Here is a 25,038-nt window from a genome sequence, read left to right as displayed (position 1 = left end):
GGCCCCGGCAGGGGCTGCACCCCTCAGCGGTCCCGCCCGCCCCTCCCCCGTCCCCTCTCCCCCGGTCTCCAGGGGGACGTGGTGACATCTGGAGGGAGAGGCCTGGGTCCCAGAGGCACAAGGGCCCTGGTTGCGGCTGCCGTGGGTGAGAGGGCTGACCTTGTGTCCCCAAGTCCTGAAAACCCTTGCCTTCCCATTCGGAGCCCCTGCCGCAGAGCGAGGAGGGCGGTGCCTTTGGAAAGAGCTGCGACGTGCGACTTTAGTTTATCCATTGACCGCCGAACACAAGGCCCTGTGTGTCCACGTGGGTCCTTCTGGTAGCCTGTCTTGAGGGGCCTCCAGAGCTGTCCACATGGCAGGCAGGGCACCACAAGGCCCCCCCATGAGGGCGAGGGGCTCTGGGTGCCGCGGGGGCGGTGGGGCAGCCGAGGCTCGCAGACCCACGGGAATCGGCATAGCCACGCAGCACTGGTGGCCCCTCTCGATGGCCCGGGTGCCACTGTCTGGGGGCAGCTCTGGCCAGACCGCCACCCGTGGTGCCGGGAGGAGAGGCTGCCCTCAGTTTGGGTCTGTGCTCACCGCCTCCCGAAATTCACCACCGGAGATCGGATTCAGAGCTAAGGAAACATTTATTTTAAATGTAAGTTGATCGTGGTGGAAGCCCTGCATGGGCCTGCTGGCCTTGGCCTGTGGACATTGGGGCCGATGATATAAATAGGGCACAGTTGCTGCTGCTCTTAATCCAGAGGGGCCCTGTCGATGGCCGTGTGCGGGGAGCCTGATGGGGCCGGGCCTGTGGTTGGAGTGGCCCACCGCAGGGGTCGGGCCCTGCTGGCCCCTCAGCTGCCCTCTCCCGCCCTCATTTGCCCCGTGGGAGGAAACCTCCTATGGCCCCTCCTGCAGGTGGAGGACCGTGGACGTCCCTTGTGCCCGCATGGGTGGCCCCGGCCTGTCCCTTCGCCCTATCCTTGACCCCAGTCTGTGCTGCCCACGTGAACCTGACCTGCTGACAATCGTCCCTCTGCTGCCGCCTTGTGCGGCTCCAGTGGGAGCCCCCCTCACCTTCCTGGAAGTGGGGGGGCCTCAGCATGGCCCCCCTCACTCAGCTCTCCCTCCCCTGCTCCTCCCACCCCCCCGGGGGCCTGACATCCTGCTGCAGGATTCTGAGCTGTTCCATGCCCTCCACCCCACCCCCCCCCCGCTCCCCAGTCATCGGAAACAAAGGCGGAGAATGCCGAGGGCCCCTGGGACGTGTGACAGCATCTGGCCAGGCTCCAGGAGTCACCCACAGGCATGCCGGGGAGCTGGCGGGCGGCCAGGAGTGTCCCGCCAGCAGCCCTGTGGGTGTGGGGGCGGGAAGCCCGGGGAACAGGCCACTTCCTGGGACCCACCCCCTGCACCAGGAAGCCAGCCGGGTCCGTCCACCTGTCCATCCACCCTGCTGGCCCGGGGGCAAGAGGCTGGGCCAGCAACGCCAGAAGGAGTCTTGGCCCTTCCCCTTAGGGACGGGGAAATGGAGGATCAGAGAGGAGCTGATGTCACGTGGGCCCCCCGTGTCCCAGGGCCCAGCCCAGCCTAGCGGGGAAGCGACCGAGGGCTCAGGGAGTGAAAAGTGCTTTTGGGAGAACTTGCACCAGCATCGCTCCGAGTTAACGGGTAGGATTCCTGCTTTAGCCACGTGGAGACAGAGCCAGAGGTGTTCAATCACGGGCAGCGTGGACCAGGGTCAGAATGAGCTCTGGGCAGCAGGGGCAGGTCCAGGGGCTCAAGGCGGGGCTGACGGCAGCCTGGGGAGCCCCACCTCTGAATTCGCATTTTTTGGGGGGGTGCTGAGGCCCCAGAGCTAAGTCTCTGACAGCCTCCAGTGAGGGGCCCTGGGTGGGGGGATGTCCACGTGCTCCTCCCGCGGCCCCAGCTGGCAGGGTGCCTCGAGGCCCCGGGCTCCCCTCCAGCGCAGCTCCGAGGCAAGGCCCAGGGTGGCGGCTTCTCCTGGGCCCCCCCGCCTGGGAGTAGTGGGGAGAAGCCGGCCGTGGCTTGGGGTGAAAGGAAGGTGTGGAAGCTCCTAGCTCGACCTGCCGGGGTCAGGGACTCCTTGGGCATCACTGGGCATCCGTGTGGCCCAGGGTTAGTGCAGACCTGGGGGTCTGCTGGTGCAGTGAAGCCAGGCTCTCCCCACCTGCCTCAGAACCCCACTCGGGGCTGCCGGGGACCCCAGACCTGTCACCAGGGGCTCAGGAATTGGGGCCGAGGGGAAGTCGGGACCCCTGTCCGAAGGTGGACGAGGGTGGCCTCTCCAGGGCTGGGGTTTGGGTGGCGATGTGGGGAGGGGGCCATTGTCCCCCCACTCTCTTCCTCACACAAGAGCTGGGGGACGGCTCATCTCTGGGGCCGGAGGTGCGGGACAAGCACCACTCTGCTCCTGGGAACAGTCACACCGGTCAGGTCAGCCCTCGCGGAAACACCTGCCGCTGTGGAGACACCAAGACACCACGGGGAGAGCCCACAAGGGCCTGGGTCACAGCCTCCAAAGCCAACTCACAAGAGAAACAGCACCAACCCTAAAACAAAAGTCACCTAGGAGTTGCCGTCGTGGTGCAGTGGTTAACGAATCCGACTAGGAACCATGAGTTTGCTGGTTCGATCCCTGGCCTTGCTCAGTGGGTTAGGGATCCGGCGTTGCCATGAGCTGTGGTGTAGGTTGCAGATGCGGCTCGGATCCCGTGTGGCTGTGGCTGTGGCTGTGGCGTAGGCCAGCGGCTACAGCTCCGATTAGACCCCTAGCCTGGGAACCTCCATATGCTGTAGGAGCAGCTCTAGGAAAGGCAAAAAGACAAAAAGACAAAAAAAAAGTCACCTAAAACACTGATGGGGGGATTAAGAGTCAGGTCCTGGCCTTTCCTCGGCAGCTGCGTGACTTCTCTGCTTTCAGTGTCTTTCTCTGAAGAAGGGGCACGGACCCCACCTCCAGGATCTGATGTGAGCATCCATGTGGGTCAAGAGATAGAACCGCATACAGTAAGTGCTCGATAAATGCACCTTATCTTTGGACATGGTGCATTCGTACAGGTTTGCTGGAGTCAAAGCCGGTCCTTCCTTTCCTTGCGTGCCTGTGGCCTTTCTCCATGGCGCTGGCCAGACGCTGATGAATGGATGTTGGCCCCAGGCCAGGGGCCAGCAGGGGCCTCAGTGCAGCCCAGAGCAGAGGGGCGCCAGGGTTGGTTCAGTGCTTGTCCCCCTCTGGGCATTTTGATGGACATGATGGGACCAGGCTCTTCCTCTGGGGCACAGGCCACCTGAGGCCCCGGACAGATCCTCCAGCCCCTGCCCACCCACCAGGTGCTCATTCCGAGGGTTCGGGCCGAGCGGACAGGAACTGCGCCGTAATCTTCCAGCCTGGCCTGGATCACCTCCCCTGAGAGCCCAGGACCCCAGGACCCAAACGCAGCTTCCCCATGGACAGTGGGCCGGGCCCTGCCCTGCTGGCCCACTCCCCTCTCTCTGGAATGTTCCACAGCCACAGCAAAAGCCCCTTTGGAGAAGAAATGGTACTGCTGCAGGCCCACGGAAGGGGCTGAGGCGTGCCCGCCCCCCTCTCCCAGAGCAGGGCGTATCCGAGGTCCCGCCCTGTCCCCAGTCCACCACGGAGTCAGGTCCTTGCTGGCCTGCATGTGTCCTCTGGTGCTCAGAAGAGCTGCATCCATGATGGGGCGGCAGGCGGGGCCCCAGCTGATCTCGGGGTGTGGGGGGGTCTTGGGTCGGCTGTGCTGCGGGGTGCTGCCGGTCCTCACGGCCTTCAGCCCCGCTTCCAGGCTCACCCCTGATTCAAAGACACAGCAGTCGAGGCCCGAAGTCGTGAGCAGCCTGCCAGCGGCCGTGCCCAGAGCCAGAGCTGGGTCCGCCGGCCCTGTGACCTTGGCCAAGTCCTTGAGGGCTGCACAGGCCCCCCGTCCCTGCAAGGGGCCGCAGCCATGCACTCCCCGCGTGGCTCTGGCGCGTGTCCTGGGTTCCAGAGGCCACGAGACCGCGTCTGTATTGGTGGAGCTGGCGGGGCCGGCTGTGTAGGACCCCCCAGGGAGTGGCTCCCTGTCCCTCTCAGCCTCATTTGTCCCTTTCTTTCTTCCGCCTCGAGCTGACGTCCCTCCTGTGGCTCCCCCAGACCAGGCCTTGGAGGAGCTGTGACCCCGCTGCTCTTCTGGAAGCTTCTTCAAGTCCCCTTGAGCTTCAAAGGCCTGGGAGCCGGGTGACCTCTGTCCTCAGCCAGGCGTGGTTTCCGGGCATTCCTGGGGTGGCAGGCAGCTCTTTAGGGCTATTTTGGGATCACCACAAAATTCACCCTCCTCCTGTGAACGGGGACTTTTCATCAGACTCGGCTAAGATGGGGTGACGTCACTCCCAAATTACAGGGGCTCCGCGGGTGGGGCGGGGTGAGGGCAAAGGGTGTGACCCGAGCGTCCTGCCGGGTGACCCCAGGCCTGTCACCTGGGGGGCCCTGCAGGGCCACGGGGGGCTGAGAGCATCTGGAAGAATCACAGCACTGGGCATTTCGTCTGTCTTGGTTTAGGACGCGCAGCTGGCTGTGACCATGCAGGGAAATGGCTTTGGTCTTTCCAGGGAGGCTGACCTCGGCTGCCGCCCAGAAGGGAGGGGGTTAAGTGCCCCCCCCCCCAGCAGATCCCACCCCGGGCCCAGAGCCTGCATAACCCAAGCTCTCACTTGGCCCGGATAAGCTTCCAGGAGCCCCGCCGCTGCTGAGGGAGGCTGTACCGCCAGTGCCCAGCGCCCGGCCTGGCCCTAAGATCCGGCCACCTGGCCCTGGGGCGGGACACAGTCCCCCTGTAGGCACAGCAGAGCCCTGGCTGGAACCGAGAAGAGACGAGTGTCCCCTGCTTCCTCAAGGTCAGGGGTGAGAGATGGGAGGGAGAAGGACCCTCTCAGGGAAGCTGAGCCCCAGCCCTCTGGAGATGGCGCTGCTCGGGAGGGACCCCCAGCATCAGGACGCCTCCCAGATCAGCACAGGCAGGAGGGGCCCACAAGGCCAGGTGTGCTCGCTCACTCATTTACCCACTTACTCGTTCGCTCACTCGTTCAATCAACCGGCGTCTGGAGCAGCTTCTCTGGGGAGGGTACAGTTTGAGGTGGCTGTCCCCAGCTCGCTTGGAAATTCCATTTGGTCCCTTTGGGGTCACGACACAGAAGACGCCTATGAACGTGCAGCTCACCTGAGGCCTGGGGCCAGGCTGACGGCTGGCCCTCGGCAAGGGCTGGCGGCACCTTGGGGGTGGTTGGTGTCGATACAGCGGGAGGTCGTGGGGCCTGGACTCCAGCTCCTGGGCGGGCCTTGTGGGAAGACACAGGTCAGGTTCACGGAGCGGCCGAGCCGGGTCGGGGGGGCCCTGTGAGAGCGGCCACAGGGGCGTTCTGGTCCCCACTGGTGGGCACACAGGGGCCTCAGGGAGGGGAGGGGCTTGAAAGGCCGTGAGCTTGATCTGGAGGGTGGGGTTGGGAGTTGGCTCTGGAGCCCTGGGAGCGACGCCTCGCTGCCCGGGCCTCAGTTGACCCAGCTGTACCGGTGGCATCGGCCCACCTTGGGGCCGGAACGGAGCCGCTGCCTCGCGCCATCTGGGCTTCTCCTTCGCCAGCCACCTCTGCGTTGCTATCTACTCAATGTTTTCTTCAAATCAGCTCTTTTCCCCTCTGACTATAACACCAGCTTACTTTTTAAAATTTAAGTACTACTGGACAGCCCGGGGAACTGTACGCAATCTCTTGGGGTAGCGCAGGATAAGATAGTGGGAGGAAAAGAATGTGATCCAGTCACATTGCTGTCCGGAGCTTTGCTCTAAGGGTCGCTTACTGTCGGGGGTCATTTTGCTCTACGGGGGCACTTTGCAGCCGGGAGAAGGTACAGCCTGCAGACAGGTGCGGGAGCCACCTCTTGGAGCTGTGACCTTGGGGCTCAAGACCCTCCTCAAAATCAGCGAGTCTGGGGACTGCTCCTGTGTCTCCTGTGCCCCCAACTCAGCAGCTGAGGAGGTAGGAGGCGGTCGCTCAGGGCATAGGGTGCTCCTGCTCTGCTGGGTGGAGGCAGCGAGGCAGTGGCGTGGGACCTCGGCCGCCACCCTGAGAACCGGGGTCAGCTTCACCAGCACAGCAGGTCAGGGCACGGTGCCAGGGAGCCCCCGAGGCAGGGAGGAGGGGCAGAGCCACTGGAAGGGCACACGGGGACCAGAGTCCTCCTGAGCTTCTTCCTTCAAGGGCGTCAGGTCATCTAACACACTGAGGTGGGGGTGAGGGTCTCGGGCAAGCGATTTCCTGGCTAAAGAGGGCCTGGGACTCACCAGGGAAACTGAGGCAAGGAACTGTTGCCTGGGGCCTCCCTTCCAGGGGTTCAGGCGACGGGCTGGCATCCTGAGCACCCAGAGCCCACCTGGGCTTCCAGGCTGTTCACCTCCACACCCCCATCCATGTGTCCATCCATCCTTCCATCCATCCATCCATCCATCTGTCTGTCCATCTGTCCATCCATCCATCCATCCATCCTTCTGTCCATTCACCCACCCCTCCATCCGTCCATCTGTCCACCATCCTTCCATCATCCATCCATCCATCCATCTGTCCACCCATACTTCCATCCGTCCATCTATCTGTCTGTCCATCCATCCATCTGTCCACCCATCATTCTATCCTTCTGTCCATCAGTCCATCCATCCCTCCATCCTTCCGTCCATCCATCCATCCCTCTGTCTGTCCATCCATCCTTCCATCCATCCATCCATCTGTCCATCCATCCATCCATCCATCTGTCCACCCATACTTCCACCCTTCCATCCATCCATCTGTCCTTCTGTATGTCCACCCTTCCATCCATCCATCTGTCCATCCATCCTTCCATCCATCCATCTGTCCATCCATCCATCCATCTGTCCTTCGATCCATCCATCCTTCCATCCATCTGTCCATCCGTCCTTCCATCCTTCTGTCCATCCTTCTATCCATCCGTCCACTTATCCTTCCATCCTGTCCATCCTTCCATCCATCCATCCATCCATCCTTCTGTCCATTCACCCACCCCTCCATCCGTCCATCTGTCCACCATCCTTCCATCATCCATCCATCCATCCATCTGTTCATCCATCCATCCATCCATCCATCCATCTGTCCACCCATCATTCTATCCTTCTGTCCATCCATCCATCCATCCTTTCATCATCCATCCATCCATCTGTCCACCCATCATTCTATCCTTCTGTCCATCCATCCATCTGTCCACCCATCATTCTATCCTTCTGTGCATCCATCCATCCATCCATCTGTCCATCCATCCATCCATCTGTCCACCCTTCCATCCATCCATCTGTCCACCCATACTTCCACCCTTCCATCCATCCATCTGTCCATCCATCCATCCTTCCTTCCATCCATCCATCTGCCCATCCTTCCATCCGTCCATCTCTCTGTCTGTCCATCCATCCATCCGTCCACTTATCCTTCCATCCTTCTGTCCATCCTTCCATCCATCTGTCCATTTGTCCATCCAACCATCCATCCATCCATCCAAACTTCCATCTTATCCATCTTCAAACCCATTTATCTGTCCATGACTTTCTCTGGGTAAGGGGATGCAGCCGTGATAGGACACAGCCCAGCTCTCATAGAGCTGACCTCCCAGTGCTTCAAATCTTGGGGGGGAATAGAGGTCAAAAGTGCAAGGGGCTCCCCTGGGGATGTGACTGAGTGGCTGTGGGAGGTCCCTACAGGCGGTCACCCCCCGGGATCGTGGTGGTAGATCACTGGCCCCTCTCCTGGTCTTGCACTCATTAGGAACTTTCTGGGCACAGGCCTAGCAAAGGGTCCCTGCACCCACATGCCCCTGCTGTGGGGGCTCTGTCCAGCTGGGGGCCTGGGTCAGGGTCCTCTGCACATGGTCTTTGAGTTTCTGTCAATAGTTTCTGAGCATCAGAACTAACTGAGAGTTCCATGAGCCTCTGGCAGGCACCCAGCTGGAAGCCACATTTATTGAGCTCCTGCTGTGTACCCCTCACACAGTGAACTCCAAACTCCCGAAAGAGAGATTCCATTTTGCAGACAGGAACCGGCGCAGGGTGGGTGGGGGTGGAGGGGCAGGAACGGGCAGGAATGGGCAGGAACGGGCAGGGCCGTGGGTCTGGACACAGGTGGTCTGTCTCCCATGTGCATATCTCAACAAGGGCCTGCCCTTGGGGCTGGCGGGGGCCGAGTGCCCAGCCGGGACACCCGGGGTCCCTCCAAGTCTGATCTCATTCAGAAGCCGGCTCAGGTCGCTGGGCGGCCAGGTGGCCATCCTCACATGACCTTTCATCTCACGGCCGCCCGGCCCCAGCTCGAGGCGCGTCTGGGCTTCTTTCTGGCCTCCGCTGGGATTACTTAGTGGATAAAGGATAACTGAGTCCAGGGCTCAAGTGTCAGCCTAGGAACAGCCACTGTGGGCGGCCAGGGACCTGTTGCCCGTCCGCTGGATCTGGAGAGCCTGGCCCGGCCCCTCGAGGCGGACAGCTGGGCTGGGGGTGGTGAGGCAGGGAGAGAGAGCCCGGGGCCTGGAGTCAGTCTGGCGGAAATCAGCTCCCCTGTGCTGCAGTGCGTCAGTGGACTTGGAAAACCAGGGGCCCGCTCTGGGCCTCATGCCTTCTTGAGGATGGATGGATGGACGTGGCCTCGTCACACACACTGGGACGGCACGAGGCGGGGTGGGGCGGGCACATGGCCAGCGTTGCCTGCCTCCCTCGGCAGCACAAAAGCTCACTGGCCGTGTCCGGTGAGGCCGTTAACAGCCCCATCCTGAGGTTGGGCATACAGCTAAGGCTGGCCATGTTCCTGTGCCCAGGTGCCCGAGGGTGAGCCAGGCCCCAGCTCCCGCTTCCCTCCTAGCCCTGTCCACATGCTGGACACTCTGGGACTCTTTGTGGACAGGCTTTTTCCAGCATCTGACCCTCTGCTATGGACAGGAAGTCCCCTGGAGCCACAGGTTGTATTTGGAGATGGAAAGCTAATGGGTCATTCGGTTAAGTGAGGTCAGGACAGACTTGGCGTCCCTATAGGAAGAGGAAGCAACATGGGTGCTCTCTCCACGTGAGCACATGGGGAAGGTGCCTCTGCAGGCAGAGCGCCCGCCAGGACCCAACCTGGCGGCACCTTGGTCTCCAGAACTGCGTGAAAGTACGTTTCCATGGTTACGCTGCCCGGTCAGTTCCGTTCTGACAATCCCAGTGGACGGGCACACTCCCCATGGGGACGTGGCCCCCTTTCACCCCACTCCCCGGAAAGAGGGACAAGGGCCAACGGGGGACAGGGCTGAGCCAGCATCCTGGCCTGCCTGGACCCCTGGTTGCCATGGGACCTCGAATACGTCCCGTGTCCTTTCTGGGCCTCAGTTCCCCACCGTGAGAGGAGTACATGGCACCGTGATGCCAAGGGCTCTTCCACGCCTGGCATGGCTTGTGGAGACTGAGGCCCTGTGCACGGCGGGGAGGGCAGAGGGCCGGCTGGAGGCTTCCGAACCAGAGGTCAGTCAAACTCGGGGGAGAAAAGCAACCTGGCTCTTGCAACGTGACCCCGGGAAGGCAGATGGGCAGCCCTGATGAAAGCCGGGCTTGGCGTGGCCCCCACCCTGAGGGCTGACTGTGTGCCAGGCCCCGGGTGTCCTGGGCCCCACGGGTCCCAAGCAGGGGCCTCCATACCTGGCCAGCCCAGAACAGGCAGGGGCCCAGGAGCCTCCTCAGTCTTGGAAGCAGCGCCCACCCCACAGCCCCTGGTCCTTCCTGGCTTTCGTGGTTGCGCAGGAGCTGGGATGCCAGCTGGACACTTTCACAGGAGCCTGTGGCCAGCTCTGCCTGGAGGCCTGGCCCTACAGGGCTTCCGTTCAGCTGGAGCTGAGTGGAGAGAAGCACCCCCTTTCTCAGCAACCCCGGGGTGGCCGCGAGACCCCCAGCAGGAGGTTGGGCTCCCAGCCGCAGCAAGCTCATCTGATCAGGGCACCCTTGCCAGCACCGGCCCCAGTCAGACCCTCTGTTCTAGCCGTGGGGGGCGGAAGCGGCCGCGGCCTTTAGAACAGAGCCAGTCTTGGAGTCCGACAGTGATGGATGGGCCGGGGGCCCTGGGCGAGTCCCGGGGCCGGGGAGGAGGTGGGGGTGAGTCGGCTTCCTTCAGGCTGGGAGAGAAGCTGGACACGGCCCTGGGGCCTGGAGGGGGAGCTTCCGGGAGCAGTGTCTGGGCAGGTGGGTTTTCTGCCGAATCTAGCATTTCTGTGGTCCTTTCTGCAAGTGGCCTGAGCCTCTGACCTCACCACGGTCCTGCCGCCAGAGGAGGCTCGCCGGGTCCTGGGAAGCACGATGGTGGCCCAGGCTGGATCCTGGGTCTCCTGCCTCAGAGGGGGCCAGCTCCCCTGGACGCAGGCGCGGCTGGGTTAGTGCAGCCTCTCTGCCCATCTTGCAGCTTAAATAAAAAATCTTCAATAAGAGGAGGCGACCCCTACTTCTTGGGACGTGTGACCTGCCCTGTGGGGCTCCTGCCTCCTGAACGTGTTTCTCCCCAGGGGGTCACTCGTTCACTTTTTCATTCGTTCATTCCTTCAGGCCTGGGTGGCTTTCTTCTTCTGACCCTAACACAAGGTGGTTTTTCTGGGTCAGAGCTGTCCAGTAGCCAGGGAATGAGAGAGTCATATGTTTAATTCCAAATTTGCCAGTGTAATTAGTGCATGAAAAGGCGTAATGATAAACAAGTGGAATTTAATTTTGATTGTGTACGTAACCCAATGATCCAAAGCATCGTTGTTTAAACACGTAACCCCCGTCGGACTTGTCAAAGGGAAATGCTGCTTGGCTGGCACCGAGCCCCTTAAAGCGTGCGTGTGTGTTTGTCTCGTGCCCCGTCGGGGATGCCCCAGGCTGTGGGGGACTTTTGTCCTAATCCGTCCTAATCTTGAGGAATGAAGGGAGGGCCTGACCAGAGCAGGCGCCGAGACGGGCCGGGGCCCCCAGGGTGGGCAGGGCACGGAGATTGTTTCACCCACAATGCCCTGGTCCGGGCCCTGCTCTGAGGCCTAGAGGCTGGATGGGTCTGGCCTCCTGTCCAGTTCTGTCATCCGGGCCGCATGGCCATGCTGCGTGGGGCGGCTTTCTTTCTGCTCTCAGGTGCGGTTCTGGGATGGGGCAGGAGAGGGAGTCTGGTCCTGATGTGGGCAGGGATACCCCCTCGCTCGTGGCTCCCGGCTTATGAGTGAGACGGGTCAAGTAGCCCAAACACAGGGAGGTTATTCTGGGAGGCGGGTTAAGACCCAACACCTCCAGGCACAGCTCCCTGCAGCCAGTTTCCCTCGAGCCCACCTGCTGGCCCTGGTGCAGTTGTCACTACAGAGCTATGGGCAGGGGCCTCCCGGGCCCTCTCTGTGCAGGACCAGAGCGGCTGCCCTGGGGCCGTGGCCCTTCCTGGGCCTGAGAACAGCTGCGCTGGAAGCAGGTGGGAGGTGGGAGGCCCTGGTGCCCCCCAGGTCTGAGTGTGGGCTGCAGCCACCAGACAGGAGAGCACCTCCATCCTCCACCCTGGGGCAGCCCCTCTGAGCCCCTTTCATCCTTCTGCAAAGCGTTTTACAAACTCTGACTCATTAACCTCCCACGGCCCCGAGGCAACTGGGTCCACCTCGTAGGAGGGGAACTCGAGCCACCTCATTGTTCACGATTTACAGCTGGACCACCCACGGAGCCACCCCAGCCTGTGCCCCCTGAGACCCCCAACGCAGGACACGCTTGCAGGGGCAGAGCCCCCTTCTTAGGGGTGAGGACCGAGGAGCTGGTCTGGGGGCGGGGCGGGGGGGCTCTGTGCCGCTGCCTCTGAGCCCCGTGCCCGGCTTGCTGTTCCACTCTGTGCCAGGTCTGTGCCAGAGGCTCACTAACTCTCTCCAGGAGTCACAGCAGGTTCACGCCCCCTTTGGAGGCGAGAAGGCAGAGCTTCGGAGGGGTTCAGCTCCTTGTGAGAAGGGGGCTCGGCTGAGACGCACAGAACCGCCGAGACTCTCTGACCCCAGGTCGTGCTTTCTGTTTGCACGTGTCGTCGCGAAGCGTGGTCCTGCATGGGGACCGGCCGAGCTGGGTGAGGGTGTGTGGCTGGGGCCCAGGAAGGGTGTGAGCGGCCTTCCCGGAAGAGGGGAGGAGGGGAATCTCACTGGCGAGTGAGCCTGGTCCCCGGGTCCCAGCGCAGGTGGAAGCCCAGCTCCGCGGGGGCTCTCGGGGCGTGTTTGCAGAGGCCCGCCCCGGGCAGCGAGCAGCGAGCAGCGGAGTCCGACGAGCCCGCGCTCGCCCGCCCACCTGCATCTGCTTTGATAACCGGGGGCAGCCCGGGCCCATTGTCCCGCCGTCAGCCAGGCCCTTTGTGAATCACTTTCATTAACGCGGCCGCCTGCTGCCGCCGTGGCTCATCGCTGCGACCTGAGGTGAAAGCCTGTCTCCTGTTTGACAGGGAGGGAGGTGAAAATTACTGTGCGAGTAGAAAAGTGCAGGTTATACAAATAAAGCGTCGCAGGGATCAGGAGCGGAGCCCGAAATCAATTCCCAGGGCGGCAGAGCCTTTGGGAGCCTGGGCCCCTGGCTCTCGGCGGCCACAGCGTGAGGGGCCCGCCCTCGCCCTTCTCATCCCCCCGCGCCGGGGTCTCTGTCTGGAGCTTGCTTTTCTTACCCGACTGGTGACATGCTCAGGTCCCCTCAGCACACCCCTGCCCCAGGCTTCCTTCTGGAAGGTGGACACCAGTCCCCAGCGTGCAGGCCTGGCCGTGGCGGGCTCAGGATCCGCAGCTCAGCCCGAGGCCGCTCCCCTCTCTGCCTCCAGCCAGCTTGGAGGGACTGCAGGCGCCCCAGCCAGGCATGAGGTTGGCTGATAAGGCCCGCAGCAGCCGCAGGGGACTTGCACTGAGTCGGGCCCGGGGCCAGGCCCTTAATGAGACTTTACTGTGTTATTACAGTTGCGAGTGAGCAGGTGCTCCTGGGAGCCCAGGACAGCAGCCAGCCCGGTGGCATATCTGGCCAGGCAGGGGCGGGGAGGCCCGCCCCAGTTTTCTTGGGCCCCAAAGCTGGGTGCCTTCCCCTCTCCAACAAGCCTGGACATCTGAATTTCCATTCAGAAAAATGGACCTTATCCACACTCTGAGTTTCGAGGAGGTTGAGGATTTGGAAATTAATCTATTTCTGCAGAGACATTGCGGGGGCACAGGTCCTGGGGATTGGGGCTTCTGAGGTGCAGCGCCTGCCTGGGGGGTCCCGGGCCCTCCTGCTCCAGCCTCAGGACCCCGAGCAGGGGCCTTTCCAAGGCACTCAGGCCCTGCGCCTGGGAGGGTCCGGGCTGCAGAGGTGCAGCCATGTGCAGGGCTGAGCTGTGGGGCCAGGAGCTGCGGGGCGGGGTGCGGGGGGGGGAACCGCAGCCAGGTTCACGTGCCTCCTTCCCCAAGGCGGACCCAGCCTGGCCAGAAGCTCCCATGAGATTGCGGGGTGGAGTGCAGAGTCTCTGGCCCCCTTGCCCGGGTGTGGGGAGGGCAGGCCTGGTGGCTGGGGATCCCTGGGCCTCTGTCTGTCCAATGTGTGCTGGCCTGTGCAGCAGCTGTTGTTTTTGAAGTATGTGGCCCAGCAACCTGAGCCCCATAGGAATTGCCCGTCTCCTGCTCCACCCCACTCCTGGGGTCATCCAGCAGGGCGACTCCCACGAAGGAGGCTGCTGCCTGTGGCCTGCAAGGGGCTGATTCTGCAAGCCCAGCCAGGCCTGCCCCTTGGCAGGATCTGTCCCCTGGGTGGGAGGGGGGTGTCATCCTGAGCCTGAGGCCCCTCCCACCAGCCGGCCTTCCTCTCTCCCTCCCCCTGCCCCCTGGGCCAAGCAGTCCCGGCGGGGGGTCAGGGGTCAGAGAGCACCCTGCAGGACTTAGTGGGTTTTAGAGTCACCTAGAATGATAGCTGGGGCTGCCAGGCCATTGCTCTTAGGACACCGAGACCTCCAGACAGTTGTTCGCTTTCCATTTCCTTATAAGGCCTAGAGAGGTGAAGAGACTTGCCTGAGGTCACACAGCAGCACCTGAGCTCGGGTCTGCTTAGTCGGGGGCGGGGACGGCCCATTTGTCTTTGCGGCCCCAGTGGCCTCGGCTGGCAGAACCCTGGCTCCCTCAGGTCAGGCTGAGCCCCTGGCCTGCAGACGTGGCCTGAGGGTGCCTGTGCGGTCCAACCTTTGGGCCCCGGCCCCACGGCCCCCCAGTCCCCAGGTCTGTGGCTCTCCAGTCCTTGTAGCCCCAGCTGCTGGCTTCCTGGCCGCCGGCACCCGCTTGCCATGGCCACTGACGCTTGGTTCTAAAGTGGCAGCTCCCCAGCCCGCCAGCCTGTCAGCTGTGCCCAGGCCCCCCCAGCTGCTGGCGCTAGCTCCCTTTCCTGCCTCCACCCACAGCGGCTCACAGGAGCCCGTGTCCCTTTGCAGGTCCGCTGCTCTCTGCTGTCCCTGCTCAAGCCTTTCTTCCTGAGAACCACGGGACTCGGCAAGGCTGCCCAGTCCGAGGGCGCCGGTCTCCCTTGGAGGCCACACAGTGCTCAGATTTGGGGCCAGAGCCGTGGCTGGAGGCCGGCAGGAGAGGGCCAGCCTGTCCAGCCCGCTGGTCCCTTTGTTCGCGGTCCCCGCACCCCTGACTGCAGAGCCTCTCGGTTGACCCTCTGGAGGCGGGAAGTTCCCACGTGGCCGCACGACCTCTCCCTCTGGCCGGGCATCTGCTGACTGTGGCCTCCTCTGCCACTGGCGAGAGGACCTGGGGACAGAAGACAGGGTGTCCCCAGGGCCAGGGCGTGAGGATGAGCCCAGCCTTTCCCGAGGCTTCGGGCGTTTTCACAGAGCTCCCCGCGCTCAACTCCCCGTGAGCAGAGCTGGCCTCATCTGAGCAGTGCTCTCCTGGTGGCCCTGTGTGGTCCCGTGCTCCAACGGGTAACTGTCCTGCCCATGTGGGCCCACGCTGCCCCAGGGCGCGGTGGCTGCCACTCAGCGACCCCTTGGGGGAGACACGCCCAGAATACCTTCACCAGCAGCGTCTCCCTCAGCTCAGAGGGGCCCGGAGACTGTGACACCAGCGTGGACAAAGCCCTGCGGGCAGCGTCTCCGGGCACCAGCGCCCCACCCTGTGACCCCAAAGCCCATGTGAGGGCACAGGGACGATGACGATGAGACCCCTGCATCAGCGTCACCCCTGCCGCTGAGGGACGCCAAGCAGCCCACGGCACACACACCACAGCCTCGCGAAGAAACTGGGAGGCGACGAGTGTTGAGTTTGGGACTTTTGTTTTATTAGAAGGTATTTGTTTGTAAGTTCTTATAATTTACTGTTCAGTAACAACTTTTTTTTTTTTCTTTTTTTAGGGCCGCACTCTCAGCATCTGGAGGTTCCCAGGCTGGGGGTCGAATCAAAGCTGTAGCTGCTGGCCTCCACCACAGCTCACGGCAACGCCGGATCCTTAACCCACTGAGCAAGGCCAGGGATCGAACCAGCAACCTCGTGGTTCCCAGTCGGATGACATTTAAATAGCCAGCTCAGTCCACGTTGGCCAATCCTTGTGCCCCAGGTGGGAGAGTGGGCCCTGGTCAGGGCAGTGCCACCCACAGGCCGGGACCAGAGGGACCGCGCCCTCCTGTGGCCCAGCCCTTCCCTTAGGCCTCAGGGACACGCCTGACACCCACACCAGCTGCTCTGGCCTGCGCCCTGGGCGCCAAGACCTGGGCATTCTCTGCCCAAATGGTCAGGCGATTTTCCTCCTCGTCTACCCCCTCCTGAGTGGGGGGCCCAAGGGCAGCTATTCGTTGGGGTGCAGCCAGTCGTGGGCCCATACGTCCACTGCGGATAAGGCATCAGGCTGGAGGGGTCGTTTTGGGGAGAGAAGGCTCGAGGCCCCCCAGAACGTCTGCACACGAGTGGGCAGAGGGCAGGGCCCCGCTTCCCCTTCCCACACAGCTCACTTCTGCACGAACGCAGTTCTGGGGCCCCGTCTTCTGGCCGTTAGCGGTGCCCTCGAAGTGCCCTATGATTTATTAACACCGGCTTGGAATACTTCAAAGTCCCGTGGCTGCTGTGTCAGGATCGGGCCCCGTACGGGGAGACCGATGCTCGGAGAACAATTTGCCTCGCATGAAAAATGCATGATGGTGCCGGACAGGGCTGCCAGGCCCGCACTGGATCCAACACGAGCCCTTGCAGTGGATGGGGCTCGGCGCCCACCCTGGCACCCACGTGGCCCCGGGCCGACGTGGGCCCTGGTTTGCCTGGAGCATCAGAGAAGGAGCGAGCCCCTGGTTGGGGGCAGGAACCCAGGCTCTGGTCCTGCTCTGGGCGCCCGCAGAGGCAGAGGGTACCCCACCGAGAGTCTTTGAAAAGGTTTCTTGGGCAAAATGGAGAAAACAAGGAAGGTTGGGCAGGGGAGCTCTGCTCACGATGGTAAGTATTGAGCTCTTGGAGTGGGTTTGGCACAACTGAGGACCTGATTTAAATTTCACTTAATTTTAATTAAACGGAAGTATCCGCCACACGGGCCAGTGCAAGTCCTCGTGGGGACAATGCAAGTCTGATGGGGTCTGGGCTACAGGGGTGAGCGTTTGTCAAAACTCAGGTACCGGTACTTTTTGGGCTTGTGAACTTCACTGAGTAAATGTCACCTTAAACAGGCAGAGGCCCTCTAGCCAGTGGTGTGCATACAGAAGTGGTCGCACCAAGTCTAATGACGTCTGCAGCTTCCTTTAAAAGGCGACCAGTAAAACACAACGGCCTGATGGACAGGCAGCAGGTGGATAGGTGGGCAGGTTGCTGTGAGGAAAATACAGCCGCCGCTGACTCTGGAATCTCGGCAGTAGATTGAGTGTCTCACAAGAAAGCGCTGAAAAATCCCAGGTGGGCTTGAGACCCAGTGGACTCGCATTCCTCCTCGCCGGTGCCCGGCCCCCAGTGCTCAGCCAGCACAGAGTGAATGTCCAGCCTTTGGTTGCGGACTTGATGTGGGAACAGGAGAGGCGGGGCATGTGGGGTTGGTGACCAGGCATCAGGGGAGCAGCTGCAGGCTCTAATGGTATCTGGGGAGGGGCATGTTCTGGACACTTCATTTCCAGGCCCAGAACCGGGCCTGCCCTCCTCTCCCTGCGGCCTCTGCAGAAGGCTGCACTCCTGGGCCTGTACTAACTATGTGCCCCATGGCCTGTCAGCTGAGCAATGGCCACTGAAGGGCTGGTCACTCACCGAGGGGCTCAGAGGGATCTGAGTGATCTTGGCTCTTCTGTCCCTCACCCTGCTTTGTAGCCATGGGCATTTGCAAGCCCCGTCCCCACCCTCTACAGTGTGTCTCTTCCTAAGCCAACTCGGCAGGACCCTTTCCTCAGCTATCCAGGTGTGGGGGCAGGTGGCCAAACTCCAGCCTGTTAGGAGCCTGCTAACTGGCCTGACGGCCCAGTTCCTCCCTCTGTTGTCCAGTGCCGAGGGGCAGGATGACCTTGCCTCCAGGGGCCACCATTGAGCATGTAGGATGAATCCTGGACAAGAACAGGCCCCCTGGGAACGAGGGTCCAGTCCAGGGCTGACCGCCAGGCTCCCTCGAGCTTCCTGCAGCGTCTGTCTCCGCCGGCCCCTCAGGGGCCGACTTTGTCCCACCTGGCAGGTAGGTGGCCGCAGGGCCAGGAACCCCTCTCCTCTGACCACTCTGTGCTAGCTGGTGGGAGCACAGCCAGTGTGGACAGTGCTAGGCAAAGCCAGTGGCCCTGCAAGCAGCTCCGTTTGCCCCTCGGGCAGCCAGGACTGCAGTGCTTGGCTAGAGATCCCCGCCCACCCTGCAGGCCTCTGCCCTGGTCTGGAAGCCCCAGCACCCTCACAGAGGAGGAAGCTCGGCCTGCGGGGGGAGGTGCTGGGGGCACATGTCCCATGGGGTCCCCGCCAGGGCTTTGGCTGAGAGCCAGTCGCACCCCGCCCCCTCGACTCTCCTGGGGTGGCTGCAGGGCTGCCCCTCCTGAGCCTGGAAGAGGCGGAGCTCTGTTGCCCCAGGGCCTGCGGGAGCCCTGAGCCCGTTTTGGGCGGTCACAGAACCTGCTTCTGGCTCCTGCAGCTTTAATGGGGCCACACAAGGAACTGGGGCTTCAACAAAGGGGCATCTCCTCGCAGGCTGTGGCACCCACCCTGCTGATGATGGGCAGACCCTTGCCTTGGTCTCTCTTTGGCACCTGTGGGGGAGGGGCTCCTTGGGGGAGGGGCTCCCTGGGGAAGAGATGCCGGCGGCGGGGGCAGGGGCTTCCAAGGGTGCTCCCTGAGGGGGTGCTCCCAGGTGAGGTGTTCCCTGCGGGGAGGGGCTCCCTGAGACGAGTCTGGGGTGTCTCTGGGGCATTGCTGGAGGACAGCTCCTGTCCCCAGACCTGACTGACCAGGGCAGTGCTGGGGCCTCTTCCTGGCTCCCACATCGACCCCAGGCCAAGACCCGGTCTTTCTGAGACTCCAGGCACGGGGAGTGTGTGCGGGATGGACCGGGGCGGGGGGTCCGTGGCCGTGTCAGGGTGGACAGACAAGGACAGGAACCTGGACGGGCGCAGGACCATCTGGACATGAAGCAGCAGCCCAGCCACCCAGGCTGGACCCCAGGGTGCTCGCCCTAGACTGGGACCCGCCCACAGTCCTGGTCGTGAGGGCCAAGCGAGAGAGGCTCGTGGCTCCCAGTTCACAGAGGGGGAACCCGAGGTCCACGAAGGCCCTGACGCCAGCGACGTCTGTGCGCCCGCAGCACACGCTCACCCCTACGTGTTCACGAGCTGGGTGTGTGGTGCCGTGTTTTCCTGTAACCTGCTTATTCTGCATCCTCTGCCTTGGCCGCCTCTCCGCGACCTGCGCCCCCGTCTGCCCCCGGCTCCTGGGCAGTGGGCAAGTATGTGTCACGGCCTCTGCAGGCCACCCTCTGGGGCTGCACTGGCTCCCCCTCGCAGGGTGCTGGGCACGTGAGGTGCGGGGTGTGGGGGGTGCGGGGCGCACGGGTTGTGAGGTGCGGGGCACAGGGCCCTCAGCACTCTGCCCATCCCCGGGTAGGGTTTAAACGTGAGTGCAAAGCGAGGGTGGCTGGCTCTCCCGTGTGTCCGCAGCCGGCTTCCTTTTCTGGGCACGGGCCCTTCCTGCCCTTTGAGGAAAGCATGACTTACACCTTAGAAAAATGTTCTCCCGCGCTCCCCAGCCTGCCTCCCGGGGGACGGGGACGGGCGGTGCTGAATGAGCCCTTGTTGGCCGAGAGCTGGGCACACGTTGAAAGGGGTCTGTGGACCGAGCCAGGCCGGGAAGAAAGCAGGAGGCTGCCTCCTCAGGGAGGGTCGAGCCAGGGGACACTGAGTCATGGGCAGTGGAGGGAGGTGACAAGGGGCCAGACCCAGAGCCGGCGGGGGGGGGGGGGGCCGTTGCTGCTCAGTGCGGCCTTTTTTCCCGTCACGTGGGGGTCTGGGCAGGCTCACACGTGCACCTGCGGGACCACATGGCCTCTGAGGTCCTCTGAGCTCCCCAGACACCCAGGCAGCCCCCACGGGACATTCCGGGGCTCCCGCCCTAGTGCCGGGCAAGGTGCCTGCCGCGGAGGGGTGCCAGCTCTGCCCACCCTCAGCTGCGTCCTCTGCTCGAGATCGTGCCCCTAATTCTCCAAATGGTGGCGCGGCCTCAGATGCCACCTGGCCTCAGCTTCCAGACCAGGGTTCTGCGGCCCGGGTGCGAGTGCCCAGAGCAGATGTGCCTCCTGATGACGTGCCGACAAACCTCCCAGGGCCCCCGATGCCCGCCTACCAGGCGCCCGACGGAGGGGCAGGCTTGGCCGCCCTCACTGACCCTCCACCTCGTCCTAACCCCGCCAAGAGCCCACCAGGGGCACAGTGTAGGTCGCTCAGGCCTCATGTCTCCCCCACGGGCCCCTGGCCTGGGGCTCTGACTGGATGTCTGCCCCCGCTGCCCACAGCCCGCCACGCGGAAGGAGGCCAGGGGCCCGAGACTCACACAGGCTCCCCCGCCCCAGGCCCGGGTCCCGCCAAGGTGAGGCGGCAGGTCGGGGGAGGGGGGATGACCCCAAGGGGGTCGCCGAGCAGCGTTTCCTCGGGCTTGTTGGCAGTTGGTCATTTTATTCAGGAGCAACTGTGACTATTCTCCCCGTGCCCAAGTCCCTCTGTGGTCACGGACTGCCTGAGCCTCAGTTTCCCCGTGGGCGCTCCCTCTTCCCGCGTTCCTGGGTCTTGGACGTCCAGGGCTTGTCCTCTGCAGGAGAGAGCCCGCTTAGGGCCCCAGGAGCCGTACGCCAGGGGGGCCGTGGGAGGTGGGGGCCGTGTCGCAGAGAGAGAAGGGAGTTGTCCCCCGGGTGTCAGCGTCCTGCAGAAATCCTGAGCCCGCTGGGCCCTCGAGCCCCGCACCGGTTGTGTCACCCTTGTTGTGACCTGATGCCTAAAATCCCAGGGGTCCAACGGGGGGGGGCCCCTCTGAAAACAGCATCGCGAGGGTGCCCACGTGAGTCGTGAGGCGTCCCTGGCTGGTGAAGTTGTGGGATCAGCGCCTCTGCTCAGTCTCCCACTGGGCCTTTTCCCCTGGCCCAGGGGCTTCAGTTTTTCCATCGCTAAAACAAAGCCTGTGGACGGTCCGGCTGGACCCTGCGATCTGCGTGTACTGAATTAGCGGCTCGTTGAAAACTCCTCAGATCACCCAAGCTGAGCCCAACACAGGCCACCTGTGCCCTGAGATGGGGAGCAAAGAACAAGGGGCCCTGTTTCGTCGGAGAGCTCCTCGTGTGGGCCAGGCATGCAGAAGGCGCTCAGCGCAGGCACGGGCTGGGCACACAGGCTCAGCAACAGTGGGGGTGAGAGCGCTGGGGAGGCCCCTGCAGACAGGACCCCAGTGGGCACGTGCCCAACATCCACGCTCCCGAGGCAGCAGGACCGAGTCCGGCCTGCTGACATCATTGTAATCCAACCTGGCCGGAACCACCTCGCGGCCCATTTTCTACTTGTTTCAGGTTTTTGCTCTTCTGTTTTTTCTCTTCTTTGCTGCTTCTTCGGTATAAACTAAATCTTAGAGCCACGGTCCGTCAGGATGGGAACCAGCCACCCCAGGCTGTGGGAGAGCCTTTCGCCGGTCCGTGGGGCCAGCGCGTCTCGAGCACAGAGTGCCACTGAGGCACTGTTTTTGCTCTTTGCCGAGGTCCTGGTGCAATTTCCCAGGGGCTGTGGGAGCGCAGAGCTGAAGGTAAAAGAGCAGGTAGGAGAACGTAGCTGTGCTCTTTTAAGCCCCAACATTAAGGAAACGTGCAAAAATGCAAAACAATGCTACTCACCCCTTACTGTTTTTGAGGCTATAGCTCTTTTTCCTTGAAAGTGTTGCTCATGTTACCAGGCCATGGGGTTCCTGGGGTTCATTATAATTGCACCGAGAGGAGGGCGCTGGGGTTTTACCCGCGGTGGGGAGATGGGGCTGTCAGAGAGAACGAAATAGCAGCCAGCAGGCCCCCTCCCAGCCCTTGGATGACCTTGGCATGACCTTGGGGTGTCAATCCTCTCTGCCAAAAGTGTCCTCCCTGCCCCCCCAGGCTGCTCTTCCCTGGGCAGCAGAGGTCCGAGGTGACCAGGGGAGCAGGTTGTTTTGCTGGAATCCGTCCCAGTTGGCCGGGGGGAACTCCAGTTTGTCCAGGGAGTCCTTGGCTCCGTCCACCTGGAACCCTGCCCCTCGGCAGCTTGTGGCCAGGCCTGGGGGGGCAGCCAAGAGGGAGCTGGGGGGGGGGAGCTGCCCGCAGGCACGTGGCCTGGGAGGGGCCGGGGAGCTGACCTCTGCACCAGGGGCTCTGAGGCCTGGGGTCCAGGGACTCTCTCTCTCAAGTTCATTTCCTTTCTGCCGGTGCCGGAGGGTGGGGGTGGGGGCGGTGGCTGCCTTGGCTGTCCCCTGGGGTGTCTGTGCCCAGCGACCAAAGAATGCCCCCCTACCCCCACCGGTGGGCACAGCCACTGCCTGCCCACTGCTGCTTTTCCCTCCCGGCCCTTCCCATCTGACCATTTACTGTCAGCGGCCCGGGCTGGAGGGAGCCCCCCTACCCCACCCCAGCAGCCCCCCTGAACTTCCCTGCGGCCTCCTCCCCCAACCCCTGCCCCAGGAGCCAGGGGACCCTCTGTGATGAGACTGCAATGCCAGCCCTGGCAGACACCCAGCCTGGCGTGTCCAGAGGGACGGCCCGCGGCTGTCCAGACCTGTGATGCGTGTCTTCACACCCTGGGGGCCCGGCCGGTTCCTCGCGGGCGTGTCTGTGTCCTGCCAGCGGCTGGCGGTGGGGGACTGTCGCCTTAGTTGCTGCTTTTGAGGGTGGGCTGGATACCGGCACCTCCGAAACTAACTTCTCCCCAGCATTTGTCCCCACGCCTCTGCCCTGAGGGTTCCCCAAAAGCTCTTGTTTCCTGTGTTTCTGTGACGGAAATTTAAGCTGTTTTCGTGTTCCTGTAAATACCAAAAATAAGCCCATGACCCGACAGCCAAACTTTCTGGACGGTCACTGTGGTTTTTTTATTATTCAATGAATTTTATTGCCTTTATAGGTGTACAGTGACCCCCACAACCAAATTTTATAGCGTTTCCATCCCAAACTGTCCCAGTCACTGTTTTCAAAAAGGGAAAAACACGTGGCTAGAGGGGCAGCCTGGGGTCTCTGCCGTCTGCCTGGATGGGAAACGCTGAGTGTCCCCCTCTGTGCAGCCTCTGTCCCCTGTCACTGGGCAAGTGGAGAGCCGAGCCCACAGTCCTAAGAGGACAGGAGGGAAAGGCAAACCGCCACTCGGGGCCACGATGCCTGGAAGAGCCTCGGGGGACCCCGGGGTCCCTGGGTTGCGCTTTGAGAACTGGGCTTCCTCCGCCCCCTCAGGACCTCGGCTCTGCCTTCACGCGTCCTGCCGTCCCGGGCCTTTCCCTGGAGCCTATTTCACAATCGTTCTGCTTTCCCCGCTTCTGCTAAGGGCACATTCCTTCCAAATTCCTAAAAGAGAGAATCCATTTGGCTGGTTCTCCTTTGTGAGCTGGAGCCCCTGTTCCCGGCCCTGGGCCCCCTGTGTGGGGTAACCCTGCCGCCAGTGTGCTCCGGCTGAGCCCTGATGGGGCAATGGGGGGCCCTCCTGAGGCCCCCTTCTGAGCCAGGGAGGGTTGGCAGGGTCTGGGGTTCCAATTTCTGGCTCCTCCTGGAGGAAGGAGGGAGCCTCTCTGATCCCATCACTCGGTCTCTAGCGGTGATGCTCGTAGGCCCCAGGCCACCTCTCACCCTGGACCAGCCCCTTCCTCTCAGCATCTGTCCCAGCCAAGGAACACCCAGGAGGCAGGGCCGCCGAGCGGTCCAGCTGGGCTGCGGGAAGGCCTGGGGACCAGCGCCCCACCTCTGGGCCAGGTCACCAGCTGCAGATTGAGCCGTGCCACCCGCCTCGGAGGGCAGTCCTGCCTGGAGCCGATGGACGTGGCCTGTATCTCTGCTGCCCTAAACCCAGGCCTCCAGCCACACGTGGCCCCTGAGCCCTAGAATGTGACTGGTGACCCTGGGGACTGAGGGTTCCTTGTACGTGACTTTAATTAACTCACGTTGGAACAGAGGCTTGTGGCTCGTGGCTGCTGGAAAGGGCCCCTGAGGCGGGTCTGAGAGGTCTCACTGGTGAGTTGCCAGGCAGGAAGCGCCCTGAGGTGGGGCTGCTGCAGGGGCTGGGCGATGGGTGTGAGCCGCCGCGTGGCCACCTCCTGGCCCGGGAGCCTATTTCCTGTCTGCACAAGGGGCTCGTGCCACCTGTCAGCCACTCCCACGAGGGTGCTCCAGGCTGCACGCAGCCTTCTCCCGAGTCCAAGTTCCCCTTCCTAAAGGAGACCCAGGACCCAGCTTAACCTGATAACCTCCGTAAAGGCCCCGTCTCCAGATCAGGTCATGGTCTGAGGACCTGGGGGCTAGGACCCCAGCAGACCTCTGTGGGGGATGCGATTCAACTCCAGCCCCTGGTGGTGACTTCCTGTGACCTCCGACTCTCCTTCCTGAGAAGCCTCCATCAGGGTCGGCCTCCGTGACAGCCCCGGGGGCTACAGCCCCTGCTGGCTGCGTGATCGAGGGCCAGTGCGTGACCGCTCTGTGCCTTGGCCTCCTCATCGGTGAAGTGGGGCCCGCTGAGCAGTGCCCAGCGCAGAGCACGTGTCCAGGCACCGCGGGCCCCCATCAGGAGGGAGAGGCTGGTATTCCCGAGTGCCTGCCGCTTCCCCGGGTCTGCGGACTCCCGCTGTCTCCGCAGTGCCTGGGTGGTCCAGACTGAACAAGCTCCTGCTTTTGCCCACATGGTTCAAAGTGTTGAAACGGCTCGGATCACCTTTGTCATGGAAAGTGTTTGATCAGCTTCTTTCTCGCCAGGGCCACTGCGAGGGGCTGTCGGCCGGCCGCGGGGGGGGGGGGGGGGGGGGGGGGGGGGGCCTTTGCATCTCAGCACTTCTGCGGCCAGGTTTCCTGAGTCATCGGAGCCTGGCCTCCAGCGCTGCTCAGGCCTGGGCCGCACAGCCCTGCTGGCATCCCAGCGGCTTCCCTTCCGGGCTCCCTTCCGGGCTCCCTTCCGGCTTCGAGCCTCTGATGTGGTCACAACCAGCACCCCCACTTCACAGAGGGGGAGACAGGTCCAGGGGGCCTGAGCCCCTTGACGTCACGCAGGACACACGGCTTGTCCCAGCCGACTCCAGGGCCGCACCCTGCGCACGGCAGACCGGGAGCCCCTCCTGATCCTGGGGCTTGGGGCGACCTCACGCGGGAACGAGTACAGCCACACTGCCTCAGGTGCCCGCCATCTCCCAGCACATCCCTCGAAGCCCCACAGGGCCCGGCCCAGCTTCTGGCACACAGTCGGTGCTCAATAAGTGCTGGTTGGTATGAGCTGAAGGGAGCAGAGAACTTTGGGGACATGGCTGATACACCCGGAAGAAGGAGGGATGCGGCCGGTCAGTGTGGCGCACGCACAGCCCTGCGGAGTCGTGGTTTGGCT

Source organism: Phacochoerus africanus, chromosome 5 (assembly GCF_016906955.1).
Source record: "Phacochoerus africanus isolate WHEZ1 chromosome 5, ROS_Pafr_v1, whole genome shotgun sequence".
In the NCBI taxonomy this organism is placed as follows: domain Eukaryota; kingdom Metazoa; phylum Chordata; class Mammalia; order Artiodactyla; family Suidae; genus Phacochoerus; species Phacochoerus africanus.
The sequence above is the reverse complement of the archived record's forward strand: the minus strand, read 5'-3'. Positions refer to the sequence as shown.